This window comes from Rhamphochromis sp. 'chilingali', assembly GCF_963969265.1.
Source record: "Rhamphochromis sp. 'chilingali' genome assembly, chromosome: 19".
NCBI classification, from domain to species: domain Eukaryota; kingdom Metazoa; phylum Chordata; class Actinopteri; order Cichliformes; family Cichlidae; genus Rhamphochromis; species Rhamphochromis sp. 'chilingali'.
In genome coordinates, this window is record NC_137946.1 from 17,387,643 (window position 1) to 17,400,098 (window position 12,456).

At 41.6% G+C, this 12,456-nt stretch overlaps 1 protein-coding gene across 1 annotated transcript in view; it reads left to right on the forward strand.

The window, feature by feature from the left end:
- The first annotated feature begins 3,651 nt into the window (after positions 1-3,651).
- The window catches only part of dchs1b (dachsous cadherin-related 1b), an 85,964-nt gene continuing 77,159 nt past the window's right edge, over positions 3,652-12,456 (forward strand). The window contains exon 1 of the mRNA XM_080867348.1: positions 3,652-4,232. The gene's annotated coding sequence lies outside the window, so the exon portion shown is untranslated. The remainder of the gene's footprint in view (positions 4,233-12,456) is intronic.

Consider the following 12,456-nt stretch of genomic DNA (forward strand, 5'->3'; position numbering starts at 1 on the left):
GAAGTTGTTACATTTATGTTATCCGTTACTTACTGATAGCATCAGCTTGTTCCAGTAAGTTTCAAAGAAACTAAGTGAGCTGCAGTCAACTGTGCATGAGTGTTTGTATAGGATAGAGGTACCCTGCCAATGAGCCCAGTGGTACAGCCAATATAGACAGGCCCCTCCATTAGCTCCTAACGATGCAAGACCTCACAGCTAGTAAGTAGTTATAAGCTAACCACCACATTATATGTATTTCTGTAGTGTGCTTATAGATTGGGGTTTTTTATTCCCAGATAATGAAAATTAGTAGACATAACAGAAATATGAATTTATTCCTTTCTGTGGATGCTGGTTTAATCCGTTTTGCTATGGATGTACAGACTTGGAATGAATACAAAGCTTATCTAAGTGTTGACGTTCTATAAATTTTTTTTTTTTCTTTTCTTTTAAATGACATCAGAAACAGCAGTATGCGACATTACGTGATGGCAGAGCTTCAGTTCATCCTTTGTCTTTTTTTTTTTTTTTTTTTTTTTAATAAATAGGACAGGGGGAATGAATGAGAGAAAGAGGGGGAGAGAAAGAAAGAAAACCAAAGGGGAGAAGAGACGGTGAGAAGGGGGGGGAAGAGAGAGAGAGAAAAAAAAAAGAACTCCTGGGTCACCTGTATGGAGAAAAAAAAAACAAACAAACAAAAAAAACAAACAGAGGAGACAGCAAACAACAAAGAGTAACATAATAATAGAGAAAACAAAGCACCATCACAATAAACTAGCTAGTCATAGATATCAATATTTACTAAATAATAAACGATATTGTGCAGCACGCAAGATAGACAGCGCACAGTGTGCTTTGAGGCAGCAGCCAAGAAAGCTTTAGTCCGCGTCTGTGAATACCCATGTGTGCATACCTGTGTGGATCAGCATGCTTGCATTCCAAAGGTTTCTCCATGTAATGATCTGCTAGGGAGTGTGGGGGGGCCACAGCCCCGTCCTCCAGGGTGTGAAGCGGGTATGGAGGAGATCAAAACTCCAGACATCCAGAGGCCCCCAGAACACAAGAGACCATGGAAGACCAACAGAGGGGCAGCCGCGCCACTGTTCCAGTAAGAGCTGAGGAGAGTCCCAGATGAGGGCTCGCCCAGCAGCCGCGGAGCAGAAGTCAGGGGGAGTTGCAGTGACGCGCCCGTGAGCTCCGCCGGCCCCCAGCTGTGCCTGAGTGACCGAGCCCCAGGCCGAGAGGCCGGGGGCACCCCACCTCCAAAGGGGCCCGAGCGAGCCCCAGGCCCCAGGCCCCGACAAGCGGCCGCCAAGGAGTGAGCCGGTGTGTACCCGGACGCCCACCCCCAGACACAAAGAACCACCAACACACCGACACCTGAGGGAGTCCGCCACCGGCAGGGGAAGTGGTGGTGGGTGGAGATAGGCCTCCAAATCTTGGAGGGCCTGAGGTGTCCCCAGAGAGGTGGCGTCTGATACCCAACCTGACATATAGACACAGACATACAGGCACACACAGACACAAACATCCATTCCCACCCTCATGCTCTCATATGCACTCACTCCACACTCAACCAACGTGGAGACAGACATAAAGAGACGCTGTACACACAATCACACTCCCCAAGCGTACTCTACGTTCTATAAATTGATAACCCCCAAATTGATGAACTCCAGCTGATTGGGGTTATCATAGTCAGGATGTCGATTTTGTGGTTAGAGGGAGGAAATGACAGACAGGATAGACACAGGAGCCAAATAAATCCTTTCACGATATTCCATGGTCACGATGTATGTTTGCATGTAGGAGTATGTGTCTGTGCGTACGTGGGTGTCAGTATTTGACTGAGATATTACATTTATGAACGTGTGTGGCAATGACGTAAATCTCGCAGTGGTCTCCACCATGGTGGTGAGTCCCACCAAAAGTGTCACACCCAAACCATCTGCTCTTGGTTAAAGCTGTGTAATTGTTAGGCTGAGGCAAGTGTTCATGCAGCAGAATCAAGGCTAAATGAATTCACTCACAAACACCTAGAATATGGTTACAGTAGAGTTGGACTTTGGTTGGTCAATAGTGGTTTATAACCCACATATTTGTGTCCACATATATGTTGCCCAGTAGCCACCAGTATCATTTTCCTAACAGTTTCAAGTTAATTCTCAGCGAGCAAACCTTTGTCTGATCCGTTCACGACTTTGCACCTTTTAAACTTGTCAGAGCTTTTCTGCCAGGTAATGCTTTTCAAACCCAGCATGGTAAGTACTGAGCTCATAACTTCCAGGCAACAATTGTGCCTGTTTTTATAGATTTTTATATCCCGTGTCATATCCAGTTCAAGTGATTTTGTGGCCTCGGATTCAGCCAGGAGGTAAAAATACATTTCTTTTTTACACGGGATCAACTGGTTCTTTTACCTAACACTCAAACAACATCATAAAATGTGATAGGTGAATTTCTTATGTTCTCGTCCTCTTCTCCTTCCCTCTGGTATAAGATAATACTTTAACGTTAGCACACTGCACTACTGTCATGACTTATGGTTCAATCACAAAGTGACAAACATCATAATATGGGGAGATTATGCTTGTTTGTGTTTCATAAATCACTGTTGCCTGCTTTAGCCATTAACCAAACAGTTTTTAGTGTAAATTGGGTCTGTTGTAGAGTTCACTGGGTTTGAGTCCATGGTGTCTGGCCATCATGTCCCACTCGCTGTGGTTAAATATAGCACTTAGTGGTAAAAATGTTAAAGTACCACTTCCCCTATACTGACTGCAACAACACATCTATCTCTGGTGGACTCCTAAACCAAGAGGGGACTGACTGATTGCTGTCCTTGACACCACCACCACTCCCACGAGCCCCCTTTTCACACATTCTCCTGCGACACAGCTCTCCCTCATCTACCTCTCCTCCATTGCTCTGCTTCAGTGATGCAGGTAGAGGCTTGACCTAAAATCTGGGGTGATGAATGACTCTCATCTTGCTGATTCTAGTAGTGTGTGTGTGCGTGTACATGCATGGGTGATGGTTGTGTGGTCTATATGTGTCTGAACCTCAGCCCAGCCTGATCTGCTGCAGGTTATAGTCACAAGCTTTAAGATGCCTGTAAAATCTCATCAATTACCCTAAACACAACTTCAAAAAATAAATTTGGTTACATATGTAACAGTATTTCCTCCCATATGAAAAAAAAGGATTTAAGGCATTGTTGTGAAGTGTAAAAGTGTCATTCAATTGCATAAATATAAGTAATTGGTCATTTTATTTAACTGTAAACTATAATAATTTTATTATTACCATTTAAACTTGGAATTTAAATGCTAGTACAATTAGATATTCATGAGAACGCCGCATTCCCGAATCACTATCACATGGGCTATGATTCTAATTTTTCGTCATTAATAAAAAGGATCAGAAAGGTTAAAATGGAAAAATATATACAGGGACCTGCATAATGACTAGTGCTTTGATGGCGCATGGTGCGCTTCTTTGTTTCAAAGACTTGGCCACTTCCACTGAACGGAGCTGGGGGGCACCAAAGTCTGCTCTCCAGTCTTCCTCCCTACTGTATTTCACAGCCTCCCTCACGTCTGTCCCCCCTTTTGTGTAGCTACCCGAATAAATTAGCAATCCAAGTAAGTGAAGGAGGAAGGAAGAGGTGGAGGAGGGTATGGAGCTGAGTAGGGGGCTGGGCCTTGTGGCGGACGATTCGGCTTTCGGTTGGTGAGGTGCACTGTACCCTGAAGCGACTCTGTCTCAACACGCACAGACACACATCCAAAAAGCACCGTGTCTCAATGACTGGATGCTGAGAGAGAGAGAGAGGGAGCGAGAGAGAAGCGAAAAGTGAAACACTGAAGATCAACGAGAGACTGTGCAGAGGACCACAAGCGTCTCCTTTCTGCTGCAGATAGTGAAGAAGCCGTGCAGCTTCCCAGCTGATCCAAACGCGCTCACCTGACTCTCGGGGACGGAGACGCATAAAAACCCTTCCCTGTGGAATACCCAACCTGTCGGTCAGCGGGATTAGAGCATCTGTGGAATTAGCACTACTGGCGTTTTCTGTTGATATTATGGAACATCAAAAAGCCTAGTCCAGCTGGCCAGCAAGGTTCCATTCAAGATTCTGTCCTGGCGGATTGTCTGTCGTTTGTGAGGGACTGGAAACCCGTTTGCATACTAATCAGGTTGTGAAGGGGATATCCAGGGTGCACATCCAGAGCAGCGGGGGTCCGATGAGTGTAAGTGATCGCTTTTTACTTATCTAAACAGTGGTGTCTCATTCACGGAATAAGAATAAAGAATAAATGCAGGCAGACAGTCTCTTACTGGGAGGAGGCTGGTGGTTTCCCATGCAGAGGGGTATGCACCCTGCATCTGCACCTTGCGTGCATGGGCTGATAGCTGATCTCTGTACTGTGCTGTGGAAGGCTATACTAGAGAGACTCAAAAGTAGCACAAGATCAGCGCATCACAGTGATGCACTGTAACTTAATATTGATTATTGATTCCCAGTCAGAGAGGATGGAAAAAAAGAGTGATTCATCCCCATTTGAAATGAAAAAGCGGCCAATCCGGTCGACTACCACACAAGCTAATTACGCTTTATGGAGCTGGTAACGGCAAGTCAGTGGTTTCTTCCACAGTGTTGGCAGGCTCAGAGTAGCTACTCTTTTTATTTTGGAGGGACGACAGAACCACTTAATGGGAAACACCATGAAGTGCACAAAGTGGGTCAGCGTTTGTTAAAAGTATTTCTCAGGAAGACCAACTGGTGTGACAATGAAAAATGCCCGCAAGGCATCACTAGCGGAAAGAATTTTAAATATTGCTGTGTACCACTGAGCAGCAGACCCTATGTGTGCCTTACACATAGGGTCTGCTCTGCAAATGCTGCTGTAGCTCCTCATTTCTGCTTTTCTGATTATGAAAACAGAACCTCAGACTGGAGCTGGACTCTCTCAGTAGACATGGACTGTATACTTTAGTTTAGTTTGGACTGCTCATGGCAGTTTTGTTATGCGGCAAACAGATTTTGACTCAATCTAACTTTTCCCCCCTCTAACATAAAAGTGTTGTTATTTCAGCCATTTCTGTCTGTATATGTTTACATGGCCAAAAGCTAAAAATGGGAACCCACAGGCATATTTGAACTCCTAACCACAATACTTATTCCAGTCATATCTGGTGTCCACTGAGCTCCTCGGCACTTGGTTTTCTGCTGCATGCAGGGGATACTGATGTTTGCATTATTGCACTATCCACTTACATCGTCCCATGTGCTCCAGCCTTGCAGTACACTGACCTCAGAGACAGCCTCTGGTCTGCATAAAAACAGCAAGAGTTTGGTTTCTTGCAGAGTGATGAGGCGTGCAGCAAGACATTTTTCTAACAGGAACCATATGCATATCTAGTGCCACTAGTAGCTACAACTGAGCAGAGCCTCAGTTTATACTAACAACTTATAATTATTCACATCAGCTGCTCGGCAGAACAGATCCTTCTTCGCAGGAGAAGGATTTTAAACAACCCGGGTTATTTTCACAGTTGTTTTTATCTCGTCCTGGTAAATTCATGCTCCCTGATGCAAGAGGAGTATATCTGGAGGCTGGATTAGCTTTTAATTTGATGCTGGGTGGGGCTCATTCTGTTTCTTCAATCTTGAAATCCTACATCTGAATCACACTGACATACAGCCAAATATTGTTCTATTTCAGTTTTTGAGCTGTCATCAATTTCTTTTTCCTTGTTCATTCTAATGCTCTTCCTTAAGGGATTGTCCAAGCTACCGCTTTATTCCTTTTTTGCAAATCTCAAGCAATGTTTGGGAGTTTACCCTGAAATACATAGGGTAATCAAATTGTGCATTTGCCACCCACATTGACACTGAAATTCTGTTAGTACTGTATACACCATTGTCCTCTTTGCAACTCCCACAAAAGCCACATAAGAAAGAAAAATAGCTCTTTTCCCAGTCAGGTTTCATTACTTGCGTGATATAATCCCATAACTCTTTTCTCACTGTCTGATTTAAAAAAAAAAAAAAGATTGCGAAAACAATACACATACAGTATTGCAGAGAAAACTGTAGCGGGTAAAATCTTTTGTGTTTCAGCTCATCATCTCAAACCACCAAGTGCTGCCAATGAGGGAGAGCGAAGTGAGAAAAACTGAAAATATCTTCCCCATCCAAATGATGCCTCTGAAGCAAAAAAAAAAATCTAATTGTATCCCAGAACTGTTTTTTCCTGGGTTTTTGTTTCTCAAGCATGTGAAATCAGTGTCTGAGCACAAATATCGGAAAGTGACTCACAGACTCCTCTCCATCTAACTCTTCCTCTTGCATGCACACTCACACACAAATACACAACAAACCCTAACACGTGATAAATGCCAAGTTAGACTCGTGTTCTCTCAGGTATGCAAATATGATGCAGACGCACTACCAGCCAGCAAAACACAAACACAAACATAAACAGCAAAGGTTGTTTCCATTCTCTCTGGCTCCACGATGAGTAGCTCGTGTGTTAAATATTTACCCTCCATCTTTTTACTCACTGCATGCTGCTGCTGCCTCGAGACTGTGTCGGTGTTTTTATTTACCTCTCAGTCTGCCATCGTAGACATAACATAAGCCAAAGACCCAATATTTTGGGACTTTAATGCCATCTTAATTTATTACGGAGGGTGTAGACCATAAGCAGTTGTAGGCTGCAGTGCTGTGTGAGGGAGTAGCTCTGTTTTCCTGGAAAGTCACTTCTTGTTTGCATCACCATCCACACAGGAAGGCCAGACTGTTATTAATAGCTTTACTAGTAGAGTTAGAAGCAAGATTTCTGCTGATCAGGAGTCTCATCTGCTAACTACTCCTCGATTGTTCTTTGTTATAATCCCACGTCTTGATTAACAGCTACAATCGCCAAGTTGGTCATCTTGTTATCATTATGATTTGTGAAGTTTTCCCACTTTAAATCCTGGCTTACATGTGCATGGATTACCCAAAATGAAAATCACAGTTCTGTGTAGAACAGCCGCATTCTTGCTGCTGCAACTGCGGAAGATCATTTTTGAGTTATGAAGTACAAGATTATTCTTCCCACTGTGTGGTCATAGACTTGCTTATCTTATGAATATACTAGCAAACTTCATCAAACCCCCGTTAGTCAGTCATCCAAAGTCTTGCCTCATCTTTGAGCTCACACTGAAAACTATTTTCAGAGTTCTCTGTAGTCTGTCCCTCTTTGGGAAATACAGATCTTACCTTTCAATGTATGGAATGAAAATCCATTTATCTGTGGCACTGGAGAAGATATTACTGTAGGACAGTCTCAACCATTCAAAGGAAATGGCTTGACTCTCCTGTCAGATGCTGAGCTTTTGGTTTGTTCTGAAACCCATATTTTGAACTGCTGTCTTCATTCATGGTCTTTGTCCTGGCAGTGGGGATCCTACTGTAATGATAAACCGAACATGAAAGATTACAGACAAATGGGGAGAAAAAAAGAAGAGGCTTTCTGCATGGCTTTTGGACCAGTTTCCCTACTTTACCAAAGCGCTAAGCTTGAAATGCATTACCTTGCTACACTCTCATCTTAAAATTCAACATCAAACATTATCCCATAAACTGAGTGGCTTTTAGCTGATTCATGATTAAGACCTAGAAGACTGACTGCTTTGAATGGGTTGCTATATTCCTGATTGAAGCTGCAGATGGAAACCTCTAAAGCTTTATGTTGTCTCAAGTTTCAAGTTGGTGTGACACTGACTTCCAGAAGTGTGGCCAGACCACTGGAAATGTGAGTGCCTTGTTGTTGTAGCAGATGAATGGGTAAATGCATGCGTGTGTGCACGAAAGTAAGTGTGTGGCTATAGCTGAGATCTCTCATTAGGGGAGCAACTAATCACTATTTGCAATTAGCAATTAATCTCTCAGCTGTTTTCTTAACTAACACAGTAACCATTTAATCTGTCAGAAACTACTAGAAAACCCTTCTATAATTTCCAATATTCTAATACTCAACAGTCCAAAACTTAAACTTCGTTCATGTACATATGTGTATAACACTATTAGTGGCAGTTACGTAATTTGTTATCTTTGCAGCACTGTAGCCTTAGATAATAGCAGAAAGATTTCTGCTGAGATTGTTTTATTGATTCTCCCTCAGTGAGGAGATGATTAGTACTGGCAAATGCTCCACTTCTACTCACATGTATTGGAATGAAGTGATGTATTCATTTCATTAGACACACGAAGGGATGAATTTAGGCTCTGAACAAAGATGAATGAAATGCGGTAACTGGCTCCTGCCCATGTGAGCGCTTTATGGATAAGGAGTGTCTGCGCTCAGAGTCAAGCACGCCGAGCGGGGAAGAAGAGAGAAGCTGTCTGTGTAGCGTCTCATGTGTTTTTAATGAAGTAAGTGAGATGATCTGAGCTTCTGGTAACTTCAAACACTTGCGGCGAGCTGAGAGCTGTATAGGGCATCGCAGCTCAGGTGAAGCAATGTGTTATGCAAGCTAAGGGATTCATTGCTGGATGTGTGTGTGGGCGGTTTGGAACAAAAAGGAGGGAAGAAAAAAAAGTTGGCTGGGAAGAAAGTTTTTGGGGCTCTTGATAACTTAGACACTTTTTATATGTGAACTATGTGAAAAGGAATCTGGATCCACATCAGTAGACGGTTCCTAGGTAGAAGGTGCAGGAGTGTGGGAGTGGAGGTAGAGTGGGGCATCTACCAGGTCGGGGGTTTGATCCCTGTCTAGTCTAGTCTGTGCATCAACGCATCCATAGACAAGATACTGAACCCCGAGCGGCCCCTGAAGCATCCGTGTGAGTGCATGTGCAAATTTTAGACGTTTGCACACACTTACACACCTCTGAAAAAGGACCTTTCACAAATCTGTGTGTGATTGGGTGAATAAAGGGTAGCATAAAGTGCTTTGAGGGCTCAATTAAATTAGAAAAGCACTTTATAAGTACCAGTCCATTTACCATTTACAAGATTTTGAGCTCAGTTAATGAGAATTTGATGAAGTTTGAAAAATTTGAAAAGCAGCCTTGAAGGTTGTGAAAAATGTTGTCTGTTGTTAACTTTTATGTCAAAGAGTGAGCTTCATGCATTAAGCTTTCTATTGAAGCCTCAAGCTGTCTATCTCATCAGATTTTTTTTTGTCAGTGTTTAATTTTGTCGTATTAGCGTCATATAATTGATGTGTTTGGATGTCTGTTCAACTGTGTTGAACAAATTGAAAACAAAAGATAGACAGTTTTAATTCCCAGGCTTACCACAAGAAATATAATGGAGAAACATGATACAAAGGCATTTTCTTTGGAGAACAGCTGCCGGCGCACCACCAGCCCAAGAGTTGATGGAGAAATTAATAACTTATAGGCCAAGGCGCTGTCCTCAGCTACAGATGAGTAATTACACATTTTGATAGTTTCCCAGATAAGTCGCCAGAAAAGAAAGTTCAATGTCTCTCTTTAGGTTGTTTTTTTTTTATTTTTAACAAAGATACTGACCTTTCTTCACCCTAAGAAATTGCTCTGATAGCTGGCAAGGTTTTCAACAAAACATTTTTATCACCATGATTAATATTTATGTGTTTTCTGAAACAATAACATGACCTGATACGACTTTGTGCCTGGCTTGCCGTTAGGCCATGTCTCTGATGATTTCATTGGATGGAATACAGAAGGAGATTAAAGTGTGCACTCGCACACTTGTGTATCTCATTGTATATGTTTAAGTTGCAAGACAGTGTGCCGTTTCCCTTTTACTAACCATGTTTTGGCTACCAGCTGGGTGTTTTGTCTTTGGACTTTTCCTCTTTTTCTTCATCTTTTCTTCATTATCTGATTCTGTGAGTCTTCTGATATAACACTCTGCGCTTCATCACTTGTTGGGACAAAAGTCTGCCTCGTACACCTCCCTTACAGGGACCAGGTTTAATCCTCAGAAGGTTTAAGATTCATTTTAAAGTTTTAGGCCGAGAATTACGACTGGGTTGAAGAGGGGTTAAAGGTCGGGGTTAGGCATTTAAGGTTAGGATAAGCCTCTAGAGAATTAAAGTAAGTCAATGAAGTGTTCTCACAAGTATGTGTGGGTGTTAGTGATAGACACAGATATATATAAATCAACAATGGAATTTATTTGTTCAGGTTTTCATTTAAACATAATAAAGTGTACAGTGATTGGTAATTATATGGATTTACTTAATAATAACATCCAGAAATAATGAATAAAACATACAAACTATGAATAAAAACTTCCAGTGTAACAATATTTCTGTAACCGAGCACTATGGTTTAGAGCATTATGCAACCAAATGGACTCATTAAGTAGCTGTTGTTACATTTTAATGTCTTCCACATTCAACAATAATTCCTGATGTTTAATTGCTTCCAGTCGGTGTTTTCTTTTCACTGGACAAAATAGATGTTCTTCTCACGTACAGAGCTCAAAATGCAAACCATGAATAAAAAAAAGGAATGCATGAGCTCCTGTCATGGTATTTTTTTTTCATTTCACCTGCAGTGTAATATTGTTTGACATAGTCATGGATAAGGTTCAGCTCGACAGCTTGCCCATATGGGATATTAAACATGCTCTGCTGGTGAGGGGCAGCGAGTGATGTAGGTGGCAGCTGCTGCTTCACTTTATTAAACGTTTCACCACATAATCTTTTTTGTTTGCTTTCTTCCCCCTCTGTCTTTTGTCTTATTTTCATACTGAATTCTCTCTTATGCTGCTCTTTTTTGAAAAAACTTTTCATAAAACCTTTAAAACCTTGAGAAAAAACACACATATTCATCAGAAGAGCTAAGCTCACTGCACGTTCACTTGGCCTTGAAGGTTAAGAGGTGAGCGAAGCAGCTCCGGCTGTGTTTTCACTTGCTCCATGGCTTCACAGATGGTCCACAGGGTACACATTATTTATGTGTGTACATGTCAGTCTGCATTTGTGCGTTCGCTCACACTAACCTTTTTGTTTAGTTTTCTTTAAAGAAATCCTATTCTAAATCAAACTTTTCTTCTGCTGCATCTCTATTTTCTTTTCTTTCTCTGCTCTTTCCATCTGCACGGCGCCGTTCTCTGTTGGCCGGTAAAATCTAGGACGTTTTGTCACTGGGGACCTGGTGTAGTTTGTAACTGCGTGTGTCTGCATTCTGGCTTGACAGCCTCTGTGAGAGTAAATAAACAAATCTTGAGTCATCACACTAGCTTTGAATTGTCATCTTGGTGCTGCAGAGTTCTATGTCTTTTGCAGTCTTTTTTTTTTTTGCTTCAGCTGGTATCCCCATTGAAGTAAGAATTTGAGTAGTAATGTGCAAAAATTAAAGCGTAACTTGTCTATTTTTGGAGCAGCATACTAAATTGAAATGGACTCGTAACTTTAGCCAGTAATGACTTCTAGGAATTTAGCACAATTACAGATAAGTAAGTCTAAGTAATGCTCAGAATATGTAGCTAGGCAGTGATTCCCAAGAGCTGTTATTGGTTTTATTCTGCCCCAGCTCATAGAAGAATGTGTGTGTGAGTGTATTTTTGGGATGTGACCTGATACATTGACAACAAAGCAAAATAGAAAGTATATATATGTAGAGCCAGATCCAAATGTTTTAAGATTTGGATACTATTACTATTTGGTAAAGAGAATAAGCAATCATTTTTTGAGTACTGCTATCTCCGATCCACCAGTGTCACCTGTGAATTTTATTAAATTCAATTTTATTTATATCACGCCAAATTGCACTTGATAATGTAAGGTGAAAAGTCTACAATAACACAGAAAAATCGCCAACAACCAGACAATCTCTCGTGTGAATGGAGCTGTTTTCTCTCCTGGCTCAAATGTAGGCTGTGCACTGTGAGACTCAAGAAAGACAAAGTATAAAAGCCAGACTGGGTAGCCTCCTTTTAAACATTCATGTGTTAGCAAAGGGAAATGCAGTCTCCTTGTCTGAAGGTGCTCCTTTCTCTCATTTTGGACTGAAAGCAGACCAAGTGCTACATTGACTCATTAGCCCACCTGGACCAGCGCTAACTGGTTGACATGCTAACTTCAGTAGAAATCTCTGCAGCACTGCACATGTTTGTCATAACTTCGTAGCTGTTAAGTCTTCACATTCTGGCGATAACAATAACTGTGTTTTCATTTTTCAAAATCTATTTTAAAGTTCTTACAGATTGCACCTTTAAATAAGTCATGACATGGTTTTATATCCAAATAAGAGTGTGGAGGCAAATAACTAACTTTCCAAATACCTTTGGATTAGACAGTTTTTTTTCTCTTATATTTACATCCTCAATCAGAAAGCCTATTGTTTGAACTTTTTTCATTTTCTATTTGATTTGGCATGAAAGCCACAAATGAAAACAGATTATGGACTTCATTCTTATTCTCAGTAGGTTCCTGGCACAGACCGCTGTGCTCTCTGTGAACTCACTTCCCCTTGCCCACCCT